This window comes from Haliotis cracherodii, unplaced genomic scaffold (assembly GCF_022045235.1).
Source record: "Haliotis cracherodii isolate W230 unplaced genomic scaffold, xgHalCrac1.p SCAF_19, whole genome shotgun sequence".
In the NCBI taxonomy this organism is placed as follows: Eukaryota; Metazoa; Mollusca; class Gastropoda; order Lepetellida; family Haliotidae; genus Haliotis; species Haliotis cracherodii.
This window is the reverse complement of record NW_027266274.1, coordinates 18,600,506-18,625,838: the sequence shown is the minus strand read 5'-3', so window position 1 is coordinate 18,625,838 and position 25,333 is coordinate 18,600,506. Positions and strand designations below refer to the sequence as shown.

General features: G+C 38.2%; 1 long non-coding RNA gene across 1 annotated transcript in view; it reads left to right on the top strand.

Annotated features, from left to right (window-relative positions):
* The first annotated feature begins 894 nt into the window (after nucleotides 1–894).
* Nucleotides 895–25,333, top strand: part of LOC139467176 (uncharacterized) — a 42,881-nt gene continuing 18,442 nt past the window's right edge. Inside the window, exons 1-2 of the long non-coding RNA XR_011653645.1 lie at nucleotides 895–988; nucleotides 1,399–1,446. This is a non-coding gene — a long non-coding RNA (uncharacterized lncRNA). The remainder of the gene's footprint in view (nucleotides 989–1,398; nucleotides 1,447–25,333) is intronic.

Below are 25,333 nucleotides of genomic sequence, written 5' to 3'. Positions count from 1 at the left end.
GCAAGCAAAACCGATGAAGGACCAGAAACCAAGTCAGTCCCCATTGTATTTGCTGATTGTGTTGAAACTATTTACCGATTGTGTTGAAACTAAAAACGACATGTTAATTTTGAATTACATATCCTGTGTACAAGTGTAGAGATTCTACCGCTTATAAATAAAGACATTTTCTTCACCAGTCCTGTGAAGATCCGTGTAGAATAGGTCTTCAGCAACCAATGGTTGCCGTGAAGATCCGTGTAGAATAGGTCTTCAGCAGCCAATGGTTGCCGTAAAGGCGGCTATGCTTGTGGTAAGAAGCGACCAACGGGACCGGGTGGTCAGGCTCGCTGACTTAGTTGATGCATGTTATCGTATCCCGATCGATGTTGATGATATCAATCATGGATAGTCTGTTCAAGACTCGATTACAGACCACCGTCATTTAGCTGGAATATTGCTGAGTGCGGCGTTAAACAAACAAACAAACAAACAAACAAACAAACAAACAAACAAACATGTACATGATTTTCCTACCCACAAGTGGTTTAGTCGAGGGCTCTGTTAACATCATGTCTGCGAGAAAAAAAAATAAAGAAAAAAATAAACCGTTTCAATTAATTCCGATACAAATGATTCTACTTGAACAAAATCCGGTTTATGCATCACACTACCATACATGTACATAATTATTTCAAAGGATTCGTGATCGTGTCGAGTTGATGTAAGTGTCGCCTTTATACATGTATGGACGCACCCACTACCTGCTCGCACAGCCAACCCACCATGAGATTGGTAGTTAACTCAAGCAAACAGTACAGGACAAAGGGAGGCGTTAGCTGCAACAGACCAGGCAGAGCAGCGACGGTAAGACACATCCTCGTCATGTATGGCCACGTGACTAAACAATATCGCGTATATGTATAAATGCGATAGCCCCTCGAGCTTTTCCCACAGTCGACTGAAAGTGTAAAGATGGAGTCAGTTTTCACCTTCTGCTTCCTTGTTGGTAGGTATAGTTGTCATCGGATGTTTCTGTCGGATAATCGAGACTGGGATACTCTGGGTTGACTTTATGTATCATCTTATTATATTATACATTTTAAACCCCTCCTAGATATCACTACATATATTTTAAAATATCTCACTATTTTAGATATCAAGATATTTATGTCAGCAATTGTAATCCTGTGTGCAAAGATACGCAATATGTGACTTGATCTCAGAACACGATAAAGGGGGTAATCTCGATCACTGCGGTGTAATGACGTCATACTGTTGTCCCAACTCATATGAATTTACGTAGTTAATCTAAACGACAGGAATGCTTTGATATCTACGATGCTAATGTATATTCGATATAGAAGAGAAAAATATAATATCTGAATTTGTCAACTAACTTCTATTTTCTGCTTCCAGTTCTCGCCTTAGTCAGCCTTGGATTTAGTCCAGTTTGGGCGGAATCAGGTAAGGCAGCTACTTCGTGATTTCATCGATAGAAATACTTCAAATGATATATCTAAAATCGTTTTTTAAATAATATCATACTTTGACATAGTACAATGTTAAATATTATTTACCGTACTATGATATAGATACTACTCGTAAAATGATACAAAGTTATATACTGAAATTACCCGAGCTCCGGGCCCGTGTGTCCGAAGCGTTGTGATATAACAACTTCAAAGGCACCAGTAGATATACTCGTAATTCGGAAGTACTCCCGACCAAGCCTGGTCGTCTCTTACATTGATGTTAGATCAACACTCAAACTGTCACCAGACCTGTGGTAGACACAGGTGTCATTCCGGAACAAGCCGAAAGGCTAATTGTCGATGACGGAAAGCTACGAGTGGTAGTGATTGGTTGCGGCATATCTAATCTTTGCAATAATATTGAAATAACATGTCTGTGTTGGTCTATGAATTAATTTCTAAACGGATCTTATTGTAGCGAGGTACACATCGAATTGATCACTATGTGATGAATTATGTTGTAGTTATTTATTAACTTTTTGACAAACTTCCTGCTGATAGGGGGGAGGACGGAGCCCTGGGCTCGGGTCATCCCGCAGTCAATATCTTTCAATAACATGACATACTCCTGAGTTCACTCGGTGCGACTTGTGGCTAAATAAGTCAGGGATAGAGGATCTAACTTTTCAACAATCGACTGGTATTTCACTGCTGCTGTAGATTATTGTATTGATATTCAATCGTGTGGAACAGTCGGAGTCGTACAACGGACCCTACCTGATATTGTTTTATTATGAATAAGTGTTTGTTGCTTATATTTAATATGAAATATGTGCAAAAAGTAGAGTCCAGTTAAGTTTATTAATTAATCATAGACTGAGTATAAATTGATTAATGTACTATTATCGGACTAAATATAAACTGATTAATGTATTATTATTGGACTTAATATGAACTGATTAATGTATCATTATCGGACTGAGTATAAACTGATCAATATATAATTAAAGGACTGATCATAAACTGATTAATGTATTATTATCAGACTGAGTATAAACTTATTAGTGTATTATTATCGGCCTGAATATAAACTGATTAATGTATTATTATCGGACTAAATATAAACTTATTAATACATTATAATTGGACTGATTATAAACTGATTAATAAACTCTTATCGGGCTGAGTATAAACTGATCAATATATAATTATAGGACTTAGTATAAACTGATTTATGTATCATTATTAGACTGAGTATAAACTAATGAATGTATTATTATTATTGGACTAAATATAAACTGATCAATGTATTATAATCGGACTGAGTATAAATTGATAAATGTATTATTATCGGACTAAGTATAAACTGATTATGCATTATCATCAGACTGAGTATAAACTGATTACTGTTTTATTATCGGACAGAGTATAAACTGAAAAATGTATTATTATTGGTCTAAATATGAACTGATTAATGTATCATTATCGGACTGAGTATAAACTGATTAATGTATTATTATCGGACTAAATATAAACTGATTAATGTATTATAATCGGACTGATTATAAACTTATTGATAAATTATTATCGAACTGAGTATAAACTGATCAATATATAATCATAGGACTGAGTATAAATTGAAAAATGTATTATTATCGGACTAAATATAAACTGATTAATGTATTATTATCGGACTGATTATAAACTGATTAGTAAATTATTATCGGGCTGAGTATAAACAGATTAATGTATTATTATCGGACTGAAAATAAACTGATTCATGTATTATTATCGGATTGAGTATAAACTGACTTATGTTTTATTATCGGGCTGAATATAAGCTGATTCATGTACCATTATCGGACTGAGTATAAACTGATTAATGTATTATCATCGGCCTGAATATTTACTGATTAATGTATTACTATCCGACTGAGTATAAACTGATTAATGTATTATTTTCGGACTGAATTTAAACTGATTAATGTATTATTATCAGACTGAGTATAAATTGATAAATGTATCATTATCAGACTAAATATAAACTGATTAATGTATTATTATCGGACTGATTATAAACTGATTAGTAAATTATCATCGGGCTGAGTATAAACATATTAATGTATTATTATCGGACTGAAAATAAACTGATTCATGTATTATTATCGGATTGAGTATAAACTGACTTATGTTTTATTATCGGACTGAATATAAGCTGATTCATGTATCATTTTCGGACTGAGTATAAACTGATTAATGTATTATTATCGGCCTGAATATATACTGATTAATGTATTACTATCCGACTGAGTATAAACTGATTAGTGTATTATTATCGGACTGAATTTAAACTGATTAATGTATTATTATCAGACTGAGTATAAACTGATTAATGTATTATCATCAGACTGAGTATAAACTGATTAATGTATTATTATTGGACTAAAAATAAACTGATTAATGTATCATTATCGGACTGAGTATAAACTGATTAGTGTATTGTTATCGGCCTGAATATAAACTGATCAATGTATTATTATCGGACTAAATATGAACTGATTGATGTATCATTATCGGACTGATTACAAACTGAATAATAAATTATTATCGAACTGAGTATAAACAGATTAATGTATTATTATCGGACTGAATATTAGCTGATTAATGTATCATTATCAGACTGAGTATAAACTGATTAATGTATTATTATCGGCCTGAATATCTTCTGATTAATGTATAACTATCCGACCTAAGTATAAACTGATTAATGCATTATTATCGGACTAAATATAAACTGATTAATGTATTATAACGGACTGATTATAAACTGATTAATGTATTATTATTGAATTGATTATAAACTGATTGATGTATTATTATGGGCCTGAATATAAACAGATTAATATATTATCATCAGACTGAGCATAAACTGATTAATGTATTATTAATATTATTATTGGACTAAACATTAACTGATTAATGTATTATTATTGAATTGAGTATAAACTGATTAATGCATTATTATTGAACTGATTATAAACTGATTAATGTATTATTATCGGATTGAGTATAAACGAAGTAATGTATCATTATCGGACTAAATATAAACTGATTAATGTATTATTATCGACTGGTTATAAACCTTGTTATGTAAGTACACAGCTTTGCTCGGGGGTTTCATCAAAATGACAACCTCTACCACCTCGGCTACTGAGGGCTCTCCTCTCACTGTCATGTCGTAGTATGACTTAACTGTTTAAAGCGACAATCATCCCAGCTCATTTACTCATTCACCATTCAGTGTACTTTCTGTGTCTAGTACAGATTCAGTATTATGTATAAGTATTCAATACTTAGTGCAGGTTTTCAATACTTAATGCCAATATTCAATACTTAGTGTAGATGTTCAATACTTAGTGCAGGTTTCGAATACTTACCACCGATATACAATACTTAGAGTAGATATTCAATTCTTACTGCATGTATTCAATACTTAGTATAGATATTTAACCATTTGTTGGTATGTTCAATACTGTGTTTAGTTATTCAAAACTTTGTATTTCAGAGCCCGAGAACTCCGCCGCCACCCAAGGCTTCTCCGTCCTTTTCGGGTCCTTGGCGCTTGTGCTGGGCTATGTCCTGTCGAAGTAGCCAGTGTCCGCCATGATGTCATCTGTCCAGGATCTGTAGCTGGACACAACGCAGGGGCAACAAAACCTTAATCCTGATTGTAGCCATGTTGTACGTCATGAAGTGACACTCATCCTTTTATGACGTGTATTCTTCGAGCCTGTAGCCATGTTGTACGTCCAGAAGTGACACCCATCCTTTGATCACGTGTATTCTTCGAACCTGTAGCCATGTTGTGACAGAATTGTAACGTTATGTCCACTTACAGATCCATGCATCAGTTGCCCGCATGAATATCACGAATAAATCTGATTTCTGACAAATATATCCTTTATTATTTTCTTCTTCTGTTATGCGTGTGTTTTGGATCCGTGAACCTTTTTTGAGTGAACAGCTTTTTTATACACCCTGACTGTCTGATAAACACAGGCATATTAGGGAGTGGGTGAGTTGGGTTTAACGCCCCTTTGAACAATATTCCAGTTATATCACGGCGTGTCAGTTTAATGTGGTGGCCTGAATAGATGCAGGTCTCAGACGTTTACCACTTTGGTGACACCCACGGACACGAGTATGGTGCTGACAGACCTAGAAACGTGGCAATAGTACTGGTTTCAAATAAAACAGTAACGTGCTTTCACACACAGTATCCATCCAGGTAATAGGTGAATACATACATGTATTGTTTATACAGTAAACTACATTTTATAAAGAAACACCGTGGTAACGAACTGAAAGACATAACAAACTTATTTTTGGTCCCGGGTCATTTGTTGTATATATGCTGTATGTATGCTTATACCGAACTACGGTTACAGCAAGCTCAAATTACTGGTCCCTACGAGTTCGTTATGATCATTGTTCACTGTATGTTATGTTGATTCCTATTTTAGGCGTCTCTATTAAGTGAGACCTGAACATGACATTAACAGAAACATGGTTAGTCATAGTTTTATACAGCTTTGTTGGTAATAGTTTTGTTACAGAATAGTTGAAGTAGTTTTATACAGCTTTGTTGGTAATAGTTTTGTACAGAATAGTTGAAGTAATTTTATACAGCTTTGTTGGTAATAGTTTTGTACAGAATAGTTGTAGTAGTTTTATACAGCTTTGTTGGTAATAGTTTTGTACAGAATAGTTGAAGTAGTTTTATACAGCTTTGTTGGTAATAGTTTTGTACAGAATAGTTGAAGTGGTTTTATACAGCTTTGTTGGTAATAGTTTTGTACAGAATAGTTGAAGTAGTTTTATACAGCTTTGTTGGTAATAGTTTTGTACAGAATAAACGTAGTAGTTTTATACAGCTTTGTTGGTAATAGTTTTGTACAGAATAGTTGAAGTAATTTTATACAGCTTTGTTGGTAATAGTTTTGTACAGAATAGTTGTAGTAGTTTTATACAGCTTTGTTGGTAATAGTTTTGTACAGAATAATTGAAGTAGTTTTATACAGCTTTGTTGGTAATAGTTTTGTACAGAATAGTTGAAGTAGTTTTATACAGCTTTGTTGGTAATAGTTTTGTACAGAATAGTTGAAGTAGTTTTATACAGCTTTGTTGGTAATAGTTTTGTACAGAATAGTTGAAGTAGTTTTATACAACTTTGTTGGTAATAGTTTTGTACATAATAGTTGAAGTAGTTTTATACAGCTTTGTTGGTAATAGTTTTGTACAGAATAGTTGAAGTAGTTTTATACAGCTTTGTTGGTAATAGTTTTGTACAGAATAGTTGAAGTAGTTTTATACAACTTTGTTGGTAATAGTTTTGTACAGAATAGTTGAAGTAGTTTTATACAGCTTTGTTGGTAATAGTTTTGTACAGAATAAACGTAGTAGTTTTATACAACTTTGTTGGTAATAGTTTTGTACAGAATAGTTGAAGTAGTTTTATACAGCTTTGTTGGTAATAGTTTTGTACAGAATAGTTGAAGTAGTTTTATACAACTTTGTTGGTAATAGTTTTGTACAGAATAGTTGAAGTAGTTTTATACAGCTTTGTTGGTAATAGTTTTGTACAGAATAAACGTAGTAGTTTTATACAACTTTGTTGGTAATAGTTTTGTACAGAATAGTTGAAGTAGTTTTATACAGCTTTGTTGGTAATAGTTTTGTACAGAATAGTTGAAGTAGTTTTATACAGCTTTGTTGGTAATAGTTTTGTACAGAATAGTTGAAGTAGTTTTATACAGCTTTGTTGGTAATAGTTTTGTACAGAATAGTTGAAGTAATTTTATACAGCTTTGTTAGTAATAGTTTTGTACAGAATAGTTGTAGTAGTTTTATACAGCTTTGTTGGTAATAGTTTTGTACAGAATAGTTGAAGTAGTTTTATACAGCTTTGTTGGTAATAGTTTTGTACAGAATAGTTGAAGTAGTTTTATACAGCTTTGTTGGTAATAGTTTTGTACAGAATAGTTGAAGTAGTTTTATACAGCTTTGTTGGTAATAGTTTTGTACAGAATAGTTGAAGTAGTTTTATACAACTTTGTTGGTAATAGTTTTGTACAGAATAGTTGTAGTAGTTTTATACAGCTTTGTTGGTAATAGTTTTGTACAGAATAGTTGAAGTAATTTTATACAGCTTTGTTGGTAATAGTTTTGTACAGAATAGTTGTAGTAGTTTTATACAGCTTTGTTGGTAATAGTTTTGTACAGAATAGTTGAAGTAGTTTTATACAGCTTTGTTGGTAATAGTTTTGTACAGAATAGTTGAAGTAGTTTTATACAGCTTTGTTGGTAATAGTTTTGTACAGAATAGTTGAAGTAGTTTTATACAGCTTTGTTGGTAATAGTTTTGTACAGAATAGTTGAAGTAGTTTTATACAACTTTGTTGGTAATAGTTTTGTACAGAATAGTTGAAGTAGTTTTATACAGCTTTGTTGGTAATAGTTTTGTACAGAATAGTTGAAGTAGTTTTATACAACTTTGTTGGTAATAGTTTTGTACAGAATAGTTGAAGTAGTTTTATACAGCTTTGTTGGTAATAGTTTTGTACAGAATAGTTTTAGTAGTTTTATACAACTTTGTTGGTAATAGTTTTGTACAGAATAGTTGTAGTAGTTTTATACAGCTTTGTTGGTAATAGTTTTGTACAGAATAGTTGAAGTAGTTTTATACAGCTTTGTTGGTAATAGTTTTATACAGAATAGTTGTAGTAGTGTTATGCAACTTTGGTGGTAATAGTTTTGTACAGAATGGTTTTGATAGTTTTATACAACTTTGTTGGTAATAGTTTTATACAGCATGGTTGTAATAGTTTTATACAACTTTGTTGGTTATAGTTTTGTACAGAATAGTTGTAGTAGTTTTATACAACTTTGGTGGTAATAGTTTTATACAGCTTTGTTGGTAATTTCAAGGAGGACCATAAGATTCTTGCTAAGTATTGTTTGATCAAGGTTACAACATCTAATGCCTTAGTAAAGCAGGTTTTTCAAGTGAACAATTGACTGGCCTTTGAATGTGTTTGGGACGGGTGTCACCGGCGGGGCAGGATGCGCTCACCCTTTCGCGAACGCCTGGTATCATTACTGTTTATCAGTGATTCATAAACACATGATCTTGATATACTCGGAATTGTACATCAGACACTGCTTTATGCAGAGATGCCTTATGATTATGGAATTGGTTTTGTTGCTTTTTACTTCAGAGCATGGTGTGTAATACATTCTTATGTAAGATGTAATATATATTCTTACATAACATGGTTATATGGACTTTATTATTCCAAGGGAAATTCATATTGCACAGTTGATTAGCACTAAAATATGAAAGAAAGAAAATATATAATATTAGAATATGGACATAAGAATTAAGACACTTACTAATATAACCACGAGTAAAAACATGTAGAAAATTGAACACTAGAAAATTAATTCACATTGACGACAAGGAACGGAAGTTTAAAGTATATACATTTATATCAGAGTAAAAGTAACCTTTAATTAAAGGGATACTGTTTTGTTTGTTGTTTAACACCGCACTCAGCAATATTTTAGCTACATGACGGCGGTCTGACAGGATAGGATTTGAGTACAGCGAACTATTAAAAAGTGTTAAACAGATAAACATTTAAAAAGTTTTACTGGCTGGTATGAATGATTTCCGAGCCCTGTTTGTTTTCAGCATCGGTTGGTAAGAGCATGATGTGTAAGAGCCGCATATACATGTATAAGGATTGGTAATAGTCTTATATAACATGGGTGGTAATAGTCATATATACCATGGGTGGTAATAGTCGTATATAACATGGTTGGTAATAGTCGTATATACCATGGGTGGTAATAGTCGTATATAACATGGGTGGTAATAGTCGTATATAACATGAGTGGTAATAGTCGTATATAACATAGGTGGTAATAGTCGTATATAACATGGTTGGTAATCGTCGTATATAACATGGGTGGTAATTGTCGTATATAACATGGTTGGTAATAGTCGTATATTAAATGGGTGGTAATAGTCGTATATAACATGGGTGGAAATAGTCGCATATACCATGGGTGGTAATAGTTGTATATGGCATGGGTAGTAATAGTGGTATATAACATGGTTGGTAATATTTGTATATAGCATGGGTGGTAATAGTCGTATATAACATGGGTGGTAAAAGTCGGATATAAAATGGTTGGTAATAATCGTTTATAACATGGTTGGTAATAGTCGTATATAGCATGGTTGATAATGGTCGTATATAACATGGGTGGTAACAGTCGTATGTAACATGGGTTTTAATAGTCGTATGTGACATGGTTGGTAATATTCGTATATAACATGGGTTGTAATAGTCGTATATAACATGGGTGGTAATAGTCGTATATGACATGGGTGGTAATAGTCGTATATAACATGGGTGGTGGTAATAGTCGTATATAGCATGGGTGGTAATAGACGTATATAACATGGTTGGTAAGAGTCGTATATAACATGGTTGGTAATAGTCGTATATAACATGGGTGGTAATAGTCGTATGTGACATGGTTGGTAATAATCGTTTATAACATGGTTGGTAATATTCGTATATAGCATGGTTGGTAATGGTCGTATATAACATGGGTGGTAACAGTCGTATGTAACATGGGTTTTAATAGTCGTATGTGACATGGTTGGTAATATTCGTATATAACATGGGTTGTAATAGTCGTATATAACATGGGTGGTAATAGTCGTATATAGCATGGGTGGTAATAGTTGCATATAGCATGTGTGGTAATAGTCGTATATAACATGGGTGGTAATAGTTATATATAACATATGTGGTAATAGTCGTATATAACATGGGTGGAAATAGTCGTATATAACATGGGTGGTAATAGTCATTTAAAGTATGTGTGGTAATAGTCGTAATTAACATGGGTGGAAATAGTCGTATATAACATGGGGGGGTAATAGTCTTATATAACATGTGTGGTAATAATCGTATATAACATGGGTGGTAATAGTCGTATATAACATGGGTGGTAATAGTCGTATAAAGCATGGGTGGTAATAGTCGTATAGAGGTGGGGTTTTGTGTTGATGTAAGGGCATAACGTAATGGTCTGGGTCGTCTGCATCAGTGCTCGTCATATACGCGTGGAACAAAACTTATTTGTCAATAACTTGCTCCTGCCAGCAACTCGATCCATCCCGTGTCTGTAATACCGCCAAGACGTGACTCACCCTTCACTGTCGTTATCTGGAAAGGATCGCTCGCTCTTGATATGACGATCAATGTTCCCACGAGCTTAATGTTGATATATATCACAGGAAAAATAGACCGTGTTAAAAAGGGAGACGGTATCTGAGGACTGTGGTGCTGTATGGCAATACAAACATGTGGCGAACTGTAACAAAGTATTCACGATCTCAGGTTCGGATAGACTATGAGGGGAACACAGAGTAGCGCAAATCGATCTATGACATTTAAAACCTGAGAGCAGTCAAATACAACTTGAATCAGCGGATCCTGGTGCAAAATAGGCAATATTTGAGTCTGATCCAGCCGTGCCCCTGGTTCAGAAAGAATTCTGTGCAGGCTACATTATGTATTCCGTATTTATGTCTTCTGGTTTTTTTTATGATGGAAATCCCATAAAACACTTTTATATCTATAAATACATTATACGATCAAATGACTCACCACGTCCCATCCAAATCTTTCGTCGCATATGCTAACATTCTGAAAACATGATATAAAAAACATGTATTCAGTTTTATCAGATACTTTTTCATATTACCTTTGCGCTCTAGTAGGTTTATAACAAGCGAGTGTGTTGTTTATTGAAAACATTCGTGAGATCGCATTCCCTGGGCGTCCTGCACATCAATATTGACATATAAATGCCTGTTTTTTCACACGTGTTTGTATATTTATCGAATATTAACAATGCTCTAAACATTGCCTCAGGCCTGTGCACGTTACATTGAATTAATGTTTTGTTTGAGGTCTGGATGTATATGACTCCTCTTACCGTCTATACACATTTATTGGTATGGTGAAGACAAAGGGAAGGCAAAGCGTACTGACACACCATTCGACCTAGTGGATCTGGACACTCCCATGGCGGCCACAGATGGCTGACGTTGGACAATGAGAAGAAACGAGTCGAATGTGCAGGACAAACCTTCAGAGTTATTCATAATGCAGTATCCCTTGGGCACGCCAGAAACCTATGATTGTGAGTTCGAATCCCGGTTCGCCCCGATTAATATGTTTCTAGGTGTGTCAGCACCATACCCGTGCTCGTGGGTTTCACCGAAGTGGTAAACGTCTGAGACCTGCATCACTTCGGGCTTTCCTCCCACATTAAGCTGACACGCCGTGATATAACTGGAATACTGTTAAAAGCGGCGTTAAACCCAACTCACTCACTCACTCACTCACTCATATATACCTTATATACGTATCGGGGCGAACCGCGATTCGAACCCACAATCATAGGTTTCTGGCGTGCCCAAGCGACGCAACTCTGCACAGCGAATCGCGGCTCCTTAAACAACTAGGCCCCCCGTGCCCCCGGTATATATGACATCTAAACACGGTATATATGACATCTTAACACGGTATATATGACATCTGAAGACGGTATATGATGCATCTGGGCAATGTGTATATGGTATCTGAACACGGTCTGTATGGCATCTGAACATGGTATATATGGCATCTGAACACGGTATATGTGACATCTGAACACGGTGTATATGGTATCTGAACACAGTCTGTATGATATCTAAACATGATTTATGTGACGGTGTATGACATGTGAACATATGGCATCTGTACACGGTGTATATGGCATCTGAACACGGTGTATATGGCATCTGAACACGGTGTATATGGCATCTGAACACGGTGTATATGGCATCTGAACATGGTATATTTGGCATCTGAACACGGTGTATATGGTATCTGAACACGGTGTATGTGGCATCTGAACATGATATATATGGCATCTGAACATTATATAGATGGCATCTGATCATGGTGTATATGGCATCTGAACACGGTATATACGGCATCTAAACACGGTATATATGGCATCTGAACACGGTGTATATGTCATCTGTACATGGTGTATATGGCAATTGAACACGGTATATATGGCATCTGAACATGGTGTATACGGCATCTGAACAGGGTATATATGGCATCTGAACACGGTGTATACGGCATCTGAACATGGTATATATGGCATCTGAACACGGTGTATATGTCATCTGTACACGGTATATATGGCATCTGTACACGGTGTATATGGCATTTGAACACGGTATATATGGCATCTGAACATGGTGTATATGGCATCTGTACACGGTGTATATGGCATCTGAACATGGTATATTGGGCATCTGAACATGGTGTATATGTCATCTGAACACGGTGTATATGGCATCTGAACACGGTGTATACGGCATCTGAACACGGTATATATGGCATCTGAACATGATATATATGGCATCTGATCGTGGTGTATTTGGCATCTGAACACGGTATATATGGCAACTGAACACGGTGTATATGGCATCTGAACATGATATATATGGCATCTGAACATGATATATATGGCATCTGATCGTGGTGTATATGGCATCTGAACATGGTGTATATGGTATCTGAACACGGTATATATGGCATTTGAACACGGTATATATTGGGCATCTGAACACGGTATATATGGCATCTGATCGTGGTGTATATGGCATCTGATCGTGGTGTATATGGCATCTGAACACGGTCTATATGGCATCTGTACACGGTGTATACGGCATCTGAACACGGTATATATGGCATCTGAACATGATATATATGGCATCTGATCGTGGTGTATTTGGCATCTGAACACGGTATATATGGCATCTAAACACGGTGTATATGGCATCTGAACATGATATATATGGTATCTGAACATGATATATATGGCATCTGATCGTGGTGTATATGGCATCTGAACACGGTGTATATGGCATCTGAACACGGTATATATGGCATTTGAACACGGTATATATTGGGCATCTGATCACGGTATATATGGCATCTGATCGTGGTGTATATGACATCTGATCGTGGTGTATATGGCATCTGAACACGGTGTATATGGCATCTGTACACGGTGTATACGGCATCTGAACACGGTGTATATGGCATCTGAACATGATATATATGGCATCTGAATATGATATATATGGCATCTGATCGTGGTGTATATGGCATCTGAACACGGTGTATATGGCATCTGAACACGGTATATATGGCATTTGAACACGGTATATATTGGGCATCTGAACACGGTATATATGGCATCTGATCGTGGTGTATATGGCATCTGATCGTGGTGTATATGGCATCTGAACAAGATATATATGACATCTGAACAGGGTGTATGATGGCATCAAAACGTTTATGCGAGCCGAGCACGAAGCATATGACGTCTGAACACGGTGTATTGTTAATAGACATATTCAAATTTAACAACAGTTCTTTCAGTTTTCAATTGCATACTTTCTTTTGCCCTTCAGTTTAAGACCTATGAGGTGAAATGAGTTAATGATGTAACCTTTAGGTAATGCCTCTTCCCCTGAACCAAGTTCAAAAACAATATATACAGATCCAATGACCACCATCATTCTCCAACTTTATATCTCATTTCATGGGTGTCCCTGGTGAATGAGTGAGTGAGTTGGGTTTCTCGCCGCTTTGAACAGTATTCCAGTTATATAACGGCGTGTAAGCTTAATGTGGGAGGAAAACCCGAAGTTTACCACTTTCGTGAACCCCCGATCACGGATATAGTCCTGGCAAATTAAGAAACATAATCGGGGCCAACTGGGAATCGAACCCACGTTCATTAATTTCTGGCGTGCCCAAGGGAGGTAACACAGCGCCTCAGACGACTGGGCCACCCTTGCCATCTGTCCGTGGCTTCTGTCCGTGTTGAGAGCAGGATATGTACGAAATCGTACATTCAGTTTTATCGGTATCTCTCTCACTTGAGTCACGCTCTGGTAATTTTAAAACCTTCGCTGCTCATCAAAGATAAAGCGGCTTACAACGCTGCTTCCGTCGCGCGTTGAATGTCAATCCCTGTAAAGTGTTCAATATCCATGGAAATAACGTTTTTGTACATTGACATCGGTTTTGATGTTTATCAAACACATAATATTACCATCCATTAAACATGTTCCCTAGGCCTGTGTAGTGTACATTTTCGAGCGTGTTGATTACGAAGTAATTTAAGCGTTTTTACCGTATATCAACGTGCATTATGGTGAAGCGAACGGGAAGGGATCCTGTATAGGAATGAATGACAGTTCTATTTTGTTTTGTAATGGCTGGGAGCGGGGTGGGAAACATGTGACATAAAATCGAGGGTGCCTGCCACAAATGCTTCAGTCCCTAGACCAATGTCACCCCCAGTACATAGACGACCAGTTCCTGAGTAATATTCCGTATCGCAGGAAGGGCTTATATAAGCACACATGCATCTATCTTCTTTAATAAATAATCAATAATAATTAATAACCACGATGATTCTACTTCAGGTGGCGAGGGCGGTAACGCGGCTTTTAATTTGCATACACAAGGCTGGTATCTCGTTTTACGGATGTCAACTTCTTTATTATGAGGAACACAACGTCTCGGTGTATACACTGACACCTTCATCAGGCGAATGCAGTCATAACCTGATGAAGGAGTAAGTATATACTCCTAAATGTTGTGTTCCTCATCATAAAGAAGCTGACATCCCTGATTTCTCTTCCTCGCGTGTGTCACTTCAAAATGGCTTTCAAAGACTTAGTTTCTCGTGGTCATATTTAGAAACGATTTTACCTGCGCTTCAAATGATTGATCGAAATGAAAATGTCAAATCAAGTCAGCGCACGACTAGCGCACGTTGTTAAGTCAAATGCATCGGAGACAGAAATAACAATCCCTTGTGAATATGCAATTGAATTTCTTTTTGGCATCGAAGAAACCTTATACTTCCCTACAGGACTTGATTTTGGCAAAAGTGGAATGGATGTAGACAACTTTCTCACAACTAGTGGCTCGGTAACTAAAAACGCTAGATGTGACATTTGACCAGGGTTTATATGACATATAAATACGATGTTTATGACATTCGAACAAGAAGTGTATGACATCTGAACATGTTTATGCCATCAAAGGTTAAATAGTATTACAGTGAGTAATTATACCTCTCACCGCACTCACTCAACGCACCAAAGATACAAGCATAGTCTGTCTTACCGACCCTGATACAAATATATATCAAATACAGCCCATGCAAGTCTATAGTGTTTGGCAAGTCTAGATGACTGCAGTATCTGAAAATGAAGAGAGTCACTGGGCTCCTTTTTATTATATTTTTATTAAGATAACTGAGCAACTGTTTTTATGTACGATATGTTCATTTCAGAGACTAGATTTTAGTCTAATACAAGCAGATAATGTCTTCTTTCTCGGGTCCAAACACACACTTGCAAGAAGATTAACCTACAAGTTACAGAATGTGTAATATGTAAATAAGCAGTCAAAATACATTTCATGTTAAAAAACGTGAACTGAAGTGTCAGTAACCAATATGCTTATTGCATGACAGGATTATGAGATTGCACTTTGGGGGGGGGGGGGGGGGGGGTGTTTGGTACGGTGTGGCCATTAAACTCTCAGGGGCACAGAGTTGAGGGCTTTTGTGTTTTCTGTCAATTTGTCGGCCATCTTCAATTCCGAAATGACCACGTAAGTATGTTTATTACACATAAGGTTAGAAATAACCGAGTTCATAAACATCGTATGTGCACTAGAACACGTCTCGCGCACCAGTGTACTGTTTCCATCATCCGGACGGCATTGTTGACGTCATTCGAATCGCATTGTGTCGTAAGGTGGGAATGACGTCACACCAGAAACGACGTCATAACATAGTATTGTTAACGTCATTCGACATTGAGGTTTTCGACAACGACGACTGTGATCAGTGCATGTTTCTAAAGCGGAGCTCAAAAGGATTAAGAAACAATGGGTAATAAAGAAATTATCACACTCGCAGTTGAGGCATACTAATTTTACGAAACGTGTCAGAATTTATTGCCCTTGATCTCATCCGGGAAAATACAAGAATTCTGACACTTGTTTTGTAAAACTCACATCACACACATTCTTGTACAATAATCTCTATCTATTTCAAGAGTTTGAGTCAGTGTCATACTAATTAACCTTCATGTCTCTTCCATATTAATACTTTAATAACCGTTTATTTGGTTCTCTCAAATGTTCCTTGCTGCCACAGGTATAATGTTCAGTTCACCAGGGTTGTTGACATTCTGTGTGTACTCGGGGGTTCGATGTCCGGTGGCCGGTGATCCTCAACAGACCAACACACTGAAGTTACTGACAATCACACAAATATAAATCGAAATGACAATCGTGGCCGGAGTCACCTTACCAACCTGTGAGTGCTCACCTACTTCTACCATTCCCACAATTAACACCGACAATCTTTCAGAAGCACGAATTATACGAATGTGTATATACTTTGTATTCTACGACTAAGCCCCCTTATCTACTTTGTGACTCCACTAATCGGTCGTATGTATTCAGTGGGAAGCCGACACTGAGCGTTGTTCACGAGGAGGGCTCATGACAAAGTACGACTTGGATTCTGTAGATTTTCGGATCAGTTTCTAGCACACTCTAAATGGCAATGAAGCGTGGAGTAAACACCACAACACCACTGACTATCTGATCATCACAAGCATATAACTACGTGGTATACCAACGTCTCGAAGGGATACTGAGATAGTTAATACTCCAGTTGGGCACATCTTTGAATAACAGGATTCACAGAGCACCGAGCGCGTGAATCAAAAGATGCACATACAATTATGTGTTCATATATGTAGAAGGGTTAAGGGTTTTGCGTGTTTGAGAGATACCAATCCGCCGTTTCTGTCAATGCTGGACACATGAAGTATCAACGTTAGCTTAACTTCATGTGTGTTTGGTTATTTGTGCGTTCACACTTCGTGTAATATAAGCAGCGCCCCGGATGGTCATCGAGATTGAGACAGTTCGTCTTAGCATACATACACCTCAAAGTGAATTCTGATTTAAGAGGTTGCTATGTTATATCACATGAAGCAGTACGCCATTCATATTTGGACGCAGATAGAATTCCATAAACTATTATTTCCATATTATTCAAATCTTTAACATCAACACGATCCAGTTACCTTACAAAAAACAAATAAGTTCATATAGGATGATAGCTGGTTTACCTGCAGCGTTATTACTTATTACTAAAGTGGTAAACACACTCACTCACGTACACAAACTATATGTACTTAAATATACAAATCTACAAACTAATCTAGTCACCATTAACTCCATAGACATGTAAGTTGATCTTTGGTAACCCATGCTTGTCGTAAGAGGCGACTTTCGGGATCGGGTGGTCAGGCTCGCTGACTTGGTTGATGCATGTCATTGTATCCCAATGGCATGGATCGACCTTCATGATGTCAATCACTGTATTGTTGGTCCAGACTAGATTATATACAGGCCGACGTCATATAGCTGGAATATTGCTGAGTGCGGCGTAAAACAACAAATCAAACCAAAAGGTTTCTGGAGTGATTGAGGTCTACCGGTGGGATGGAACTCGAGACTGTGGCGTGCTTGGCGAACAATTGTACTGCAAGGCCACCCTCAGTACCGGATCTATTTGGTAAAACGTTTCCACCTAAATGCACTGAAGTGAAGCGTAAATCATGTAACAATTGTCATTGGCAATGCACCACACCTTTGAAACTATATTCAAGATGAATGAATTATTTTGTACTTGAACGTGCAACGGATTATAGGATATAGGATATAGGATTTTACATGGCAGCCGAAAATGGAATGTTTTGTTGTGGCAACGATAGTCTCAACGTTCATAGGTGTCCACGTTTCAACCGTATACAAATGTTATAATATTGATTTGTAACTGTGAATGAGCATGAACACCGGAAAATATCATGAAATAATAATCGCACATTATTCTACGTCTCTACTGCCCAGACCATATTGCACTGTAGCATGATCACGTTCTTGTCAAATTAATTATACTTCATATAAATGACAGCAATCGTTAAGTTTTGCCATGCTTCTTACTCTGAATTTTACAGTTGACAGTTGATGTGGCGTTTGATTCCACCAACTTCAGGACAATGTCGCTATGCTACGTTGGGTATTTATCCCTCTGTTTTCATGAGGTTTTGCACGTAGCGTGTGCACAAGTGAATCAGAGGAAACAACCCAAGCGTAAACATATTATTTTCATGTAGACCGACTCATATATCTGGAAGTATACCAGTATTTATTTATCCTTACTTAAACATATATCATCAGTTATATTGACAAAGATGTTTCAGATGGGGGGGGGGGGGGGGGGGAAGTCACTTACGCCAAACATCATTCAAAAGGACAGTACGTGTTTTTGTGCATAAGAAACAGTTTGGACAGTGTGTCGCTTCATAAACTGGTCATAAAAACATGTCAGACAGATTGGACTACCATACATGACTCATACTATGACATGTGGGAACATTACCGAAAAAAAGCCCAAGTAAATACTGATGCTTTTTACGGCAAGCATGGGTTGCTGAAGATCTATTCTATCCCGGACCTTCAAGTGAAAGTTGACACAAGCAACCATACCAGAGACGAAATCACATTTTTCTGTACATTGAGGATAGTCTTAGGAAGAAACTAACTTTGGTTTAGGTAGTTACGATAAATAACGTAAACTAGGCTCAGTCTTCTATATTCAATATATAGCGAAATGCATGTCATGGTATGTTCAGTATATCGAGAGTTTAGATAGCAGGTGATATCGTAACTATAAATACAATCAGAAATGAGATAGAAATATTACATGCTACAGCAGATGCATAATTTGTAATAAGTGTATTCAAAACTGTATCAGAGTATTGTAAATAAAAGCGACAAAAAAGTCCGATTCCGACTTTGTCATGAGCATGTCCTTATGAATCACTATCTAGTAACACTCTCCATTCACAAAATTAATGTTCCCAACTTAAATCCCAAAACATGCACATTTACGATTCCCCATGTGTCTACGAATCATTATCAAATAGTTGTGATAAACGTGTACCAAACATTCTCGAATCCTGCCCCATCAGTGGCATCCTGCACAAACACATGCAAAGGTAAGTCAATTCATCGACCTAAAAACACGGCAAAATATGGTAAAATATGGAGACGATAGGGATCATTATTGTCACTGATGCATCAAATTTTGATATGTCCTCAACGTGTCTGCCATAAAACGTTTTGAAAGCCCTACTGGGGCCCAGAATGTTGTAACCTTGATTAAACAACTTATGAGCAATAGTGAATGAAATAGAATAAAACCTACAGGCTTGTCGTAGTATTCCATTGAATCTAAGGACTGACATTCACATATACATTCATTCTGAACATCACCTTAAAGAGCTTGCATATTTTTGTATTGTTCACTTCCTGCAGGAAGTGTTTGGCTATGAATTTTCTATGCAAACACACAATTGGACAAAAACAAACTATTGAAATTGATAACCACGTATTTACTTTATACAATATATTTTTCCACATTCTGGGAGTCGATGGGGCGTGGGTTATTTGTATGTTTATGGAAACGTATATCAGTCATTTCCTGAAAATATAAACATATTTGTTTATAACGAAACTGTATAGACAGTTATAAAAATGGTTCAACACGTAACCCCGATGTACATGTACTGTCTCTCCTGATCACTGTCTCTCCCTGCCTCATCACTGCCTCTCCCTGCCTCATCACTGTCTCATCCCTGTCTCTCCATATCACTATCTCTCCCTGCCTCGTCACTGTCTCTCCCTCCCCCATCACTGCCTCTGCCTCCTCATCACTGCCTCTCCCTCACCACTATCTCTCCCTCCCTCATCACTGTCTCTCCCTACCTCATCACTGCCTCTCCCTCACCACTATCTCTCCCTCCCTCATCACTGTCTCCCCCTACCTCATCACTGCCTCTCTCTCCTCATCACTGTCTCTCCCTCCTCATCACTGCCTCTCCCTCACCACTATCTCTCCCTCCCTCATCACTGTCTCTCCCTACCTCATCATTGCCTCCCCCTCCCTCATCACTGTCTCTCCCTCCCTCATCACTGTCTCTCCCTCCCTCATCACTGTCTCTCCCTCCTTCATCACTGTCTCTCCCTCCCTCACCACTGTCTCTCCCTCCCTCACCACTGTCTCTCCCTCCCTCATCACTGTCTCTCCCTCCCTCGTCACTATCTCTCCCTCCTTCATCACTGTCTCTCCCTCCCTCATCACTGTCTCTCCCTCCCTCATCACTGTCTCTCCCTCCCTCACCACTGTCTCTCCCTCCCTCGTCACTGTCTCTCCCTCCCTCACCACTGTCTCTCCCTCCCTCATCACTGTCTCTCCCTCCCTCATCACTGTCTCTCCCTCCCTCATCACTGTCTCTCCCTCCCTCATCACTGTCTCTCCCTCCCTCGTCACTGTCTCTACCTCCCTCATCACTGTCTCTCCCTCCTTCATCACTGTCTCTCCCTCCCTCACCACTGTCTCTCCCTCCCTCGTCACTGTCTCTCCCTCCCTCACCACTGTCTCTCCCTCCTTCATCACTGTCTCTCCCTCCCTCACCACTGTCTCTCCCTCCCTCATCACTGTCTCTCCCTCCCTCATCACTGTCTCTCCCTCCCTCACCACTGTCTTTCCCCTCATCATTGTCTCTCCCTCCCTCACCACTGTCTCTCCCTCCCTCACCACTGTCTTTCCCCTCATCATTGTCTCTCCCTCCCTCACCACTGTCTCTCCCTCCCTCATCACTGTCTCTCCCTCCCTCGTCACTGTCTCTCCCTCCTTCATCACTGTCTCTCCCTTCCTCACACTGTCTCTCCCTCCCTCATCACTGTCTCTCCCTCCCTCATCACTGTCTCTCCCTCCATCACTGTCTCTCCCTCCCTCGTCACTGTCCCTCCCTCCCTCACCACTGTCTCTCTCTCTCTCCCTCATCACTGTCTCTCTCTCCCTCATCACTGTCTCTCTCTCCTCATCACTGTCTCTCCCTCCTCATCACTGCCTCTCCCTCGTCACTATCTCTCCCTACCTCATCACTGCCTCCCCCTCCCTCACCGCTGCCTCTCTCTCCTCATCCCTGCCTCTCTTTGTCAGTCAATCGCTGACTCTCAGTCACTGCATCCCTGACTCATTTATCCTCTCCAGATATAACTGAAGTACCATCGCCCAAATATAAGACAAAGAAAATATTTTTAACAAAAGAAATGTTTAATTGTTTGAAAGAATAACGACAACGATACTATCAGTGTTTTAAGCACACGGCTGTCCCACGTCATAGAAGCACATTTGTCGCCCCTGAGCTGGCACAGACATTGACAGACGTCAGAGACCAGGGCCAGTCAGAGTCAGAAAGAGGTCAGACGTCCTGGTTCGTCATGCACAGGTTACTGGATGAGCAGCAGCAGAGAGCTGGCGATCAGGGGAACCAGTGACACAGTTACCTCCCTTCCTGAAACAGTCCATAATGGCTACCATCAATCACTGTAGGAAAATGCAGCTTTTGAAACCAACCTCTTGGAACTCGGAAATATGAAACGTCAACAAAATATGGAATTCAACTCGACTATTCTAGCACTGAACACATCGTGGTACGCAGAAATCTCCGGACATTGGTCTCTATAACACTAATATACTGAGTCAAATTAAAAACTTCATTAGGTGTTATATGTCACAGCTCACTGCATTAAAGAATAGACGGAAGTAGATTAAATGACAGCCCGAGCCAACACGATGCAAGGAAATAATGTTATCGTTATCAATATATGGTTGTATACATTACATTACAACAAAGGACAAAATAACAATGGGAACTCGTTTTTTCTGGATGTTTAACAGAAGTGTGTTTGTAAATCAAAAAGGGGAAAAACCTGAGTTGATGCAATTGAGTTGATACGATTGAATGACCTCTACGCCACTTTTAGCAGCATTCCAGTTTAATCTAGCAGGGCAAGCATGTTCGCCTTTTACGACAATTATAGTCGCCTTTTACGACAAGCATAGTCGCCTTATGGAGGACTAATAAAAGACTATTGAAAAAGAATTATTGAATTCTTTTAAAAATATTTTGCCCACCAAGAATACCAACAAACACATCTGGGCAGATATGAGCTCTTCTCTTTGTGCAATGTCAGTCTTTATATTTATAACAGACGATGACTTTGACAAATATACGATTTTAGCAATAAAACTGTCTGACGCGTTGGAAAAAAAATGACGCAGTGATGGCCGAGAATTATTATATATATATTTGGCCTAACTTACCATCACTGGACATGGTGGTTTGCGGTGACGGTGGCGCTGACGTTGACGTTGCTGCTTGCATTGGCGTTGTTGGTCTAGCGGTTTCAGAGGTACTGTTTTGTGCCGTTACCATTGTCTGGCACAGAATAGCTGCAACAACAATCCCAAACATCTATATTGTTTTTGTGGTATCAAATGATGCACTGTATACAACTGCTATAAAGTACTGGTCTGTATTTTAACTCTCCCACTTATAGTATTTCAGATGCATCACCAAATGTCAGCTCAATGTGAGAAGACGGCAAAAATAGGTGTTGTATCTGTCGGGTTAGACAACGTGTGACAATAGATACATAAGACAAATAGTACAGCGTGAGTCTGCAGAAAGTATGTATCAACATTGAGAAAAGAAAATTGACAAATGACTCGGCGTACCACCTTTATGTGTGAGAAAAGCCGAAAAGCGATGCAGGTCTCAGGTTGAAACCCCTAGCGCGAGTATGGTACTGACAAACCCCCACAAACATAACTATGGCGAATATCGTATTCGAACGCACAATCATAGGTGTCTGGCATGTCTAAACCACGTAATTCTAATCAACTCATCCGGCGCCTTCGACGACACATACCCTGTCATCCGATAATTAACAAACAGTGTAAGAGGATGAGGGTTTACATAGAGATACTTACCCAGTGGGAGGCAGGCAAAGAGGGCGACCTTCATGTTGATAGCAAGGGCTAAAGTGGCGGAAGTAAAACACCACCCCAGGTTATACCAGTCGTTCGTAATGTGTTAAATAAGGAAAATGAGGAAAGCGTTATTAGTATTCCTTCCTGATTCGCGTTTGGGTGTAAACGTTTGTGGTATGGACATTTTAGAATTTTACGTCATAATCACAACCATTGTACTCCATATTAGCTATTCGGTTAAAACCTGATAGCAATTCAATGCATTGCTTTGATGAAGTTCGGTTGACAAACACTCAGCGTACACAGGAAACTTCAGTGGTCTATGGGGGCGGTGGGATGGCCTAGTAGTTATAGCGTTGGCTCATCACGCCGAAGACTCGGGTTCGATTTCCCACATGGGTACTATGTGTGAAGCCCATCGTCCGGTGTCTCCCGCCATGATATTACTGGGATATTGCTAAAAGCAGCGTAAAACCATACTCACTCACTTAATGCTTTTTGATAAAGTGGATCCCCTCGCCATATGTGCACGTGAATACTGCACACGGCGGAGCCAATTTTATATTATCGAAACACTTAAATAAATGTTAATTTTGTTTATATGGTAATCGTCCGTTTACTTATGACAGAATATTTAGGGGCGTATGAAACACAGGATACATCTAAACCGTGTCATATACAATTTCAAGGGTATATATGTTCATACTCACTTGGATGCTCTTTTATTTCATGTCCTACTTGATATATACACATTTTGCGGCCAAATGCTACGGGAATTTAAATTAAACGTTCATTTCCTCGCATGGATAAATTTGGGAAATACGGTCCCTTCGTGTTGTGGTATTCCAAATAATTTGCGTATATATACATGTATGACTAGTTCGGTAATGCATGGAAACGTTATTGAAATGCACACATTTACGTCAGTGTCCATACCAGTCCATCATCCCTGAAGGGGGTTATGTCATAAATGTACGGGGGGTAGCGACCTAAACCACATTAATGACATTTAGAGTAAGGAGTAAGTTGGAGTAAGTTGGAAATTATCAATTTCGAACTTTCAAACAATTTCAAACGTTAGAAATGGAACTTCCTCTTTTTTCAAGGTAGAGAAATTGATAGGAAAGTGAAGAGTTTCAATGTTTTACGAGGGTTTGGCACCTATACGTTTAGAATACCGACAGAAACACGAGCCGAATCAATGAGTTGTGTGTCACTTTTTTCCATTTCACGGCCTTAAACCCAAAGAAATACATTTGGTATACACGGACACATATCTAATTTGATCTCTGTACGCTCTCGGTATCCTTGCAGAATCTCGCCTAACAAAGTCCCAGCTCGTTAAGCTAGGGACAAAGGGCGCCTAGTACATTAGTGAGTGAGTGAGTGAGTGAGTATGGTTTTACGCTGCTTTTTTTTAGCAATATTCCAGCAATATCACGGCGGGGGACACCAGATATCGGCTTCACACAATGTACCCATGTCGGGAATCGAACCCGGGTCTTCGGCATTATAAGTGAACGCTTTAACCGCTAGGTTACCCGACCGCCCCATTAGTGACGGACATTAAAATGCATGTGACCAAGGGGGAAGATAAGGTCCCAGCAGAGGCTTTATGAATAAACGCAGAAACTACCTAATGCCATAATCAAATATAATGTTATTGAGAAATTATTCCTTTGTTCGCAACAGGTTATACAGCAGGTATTACG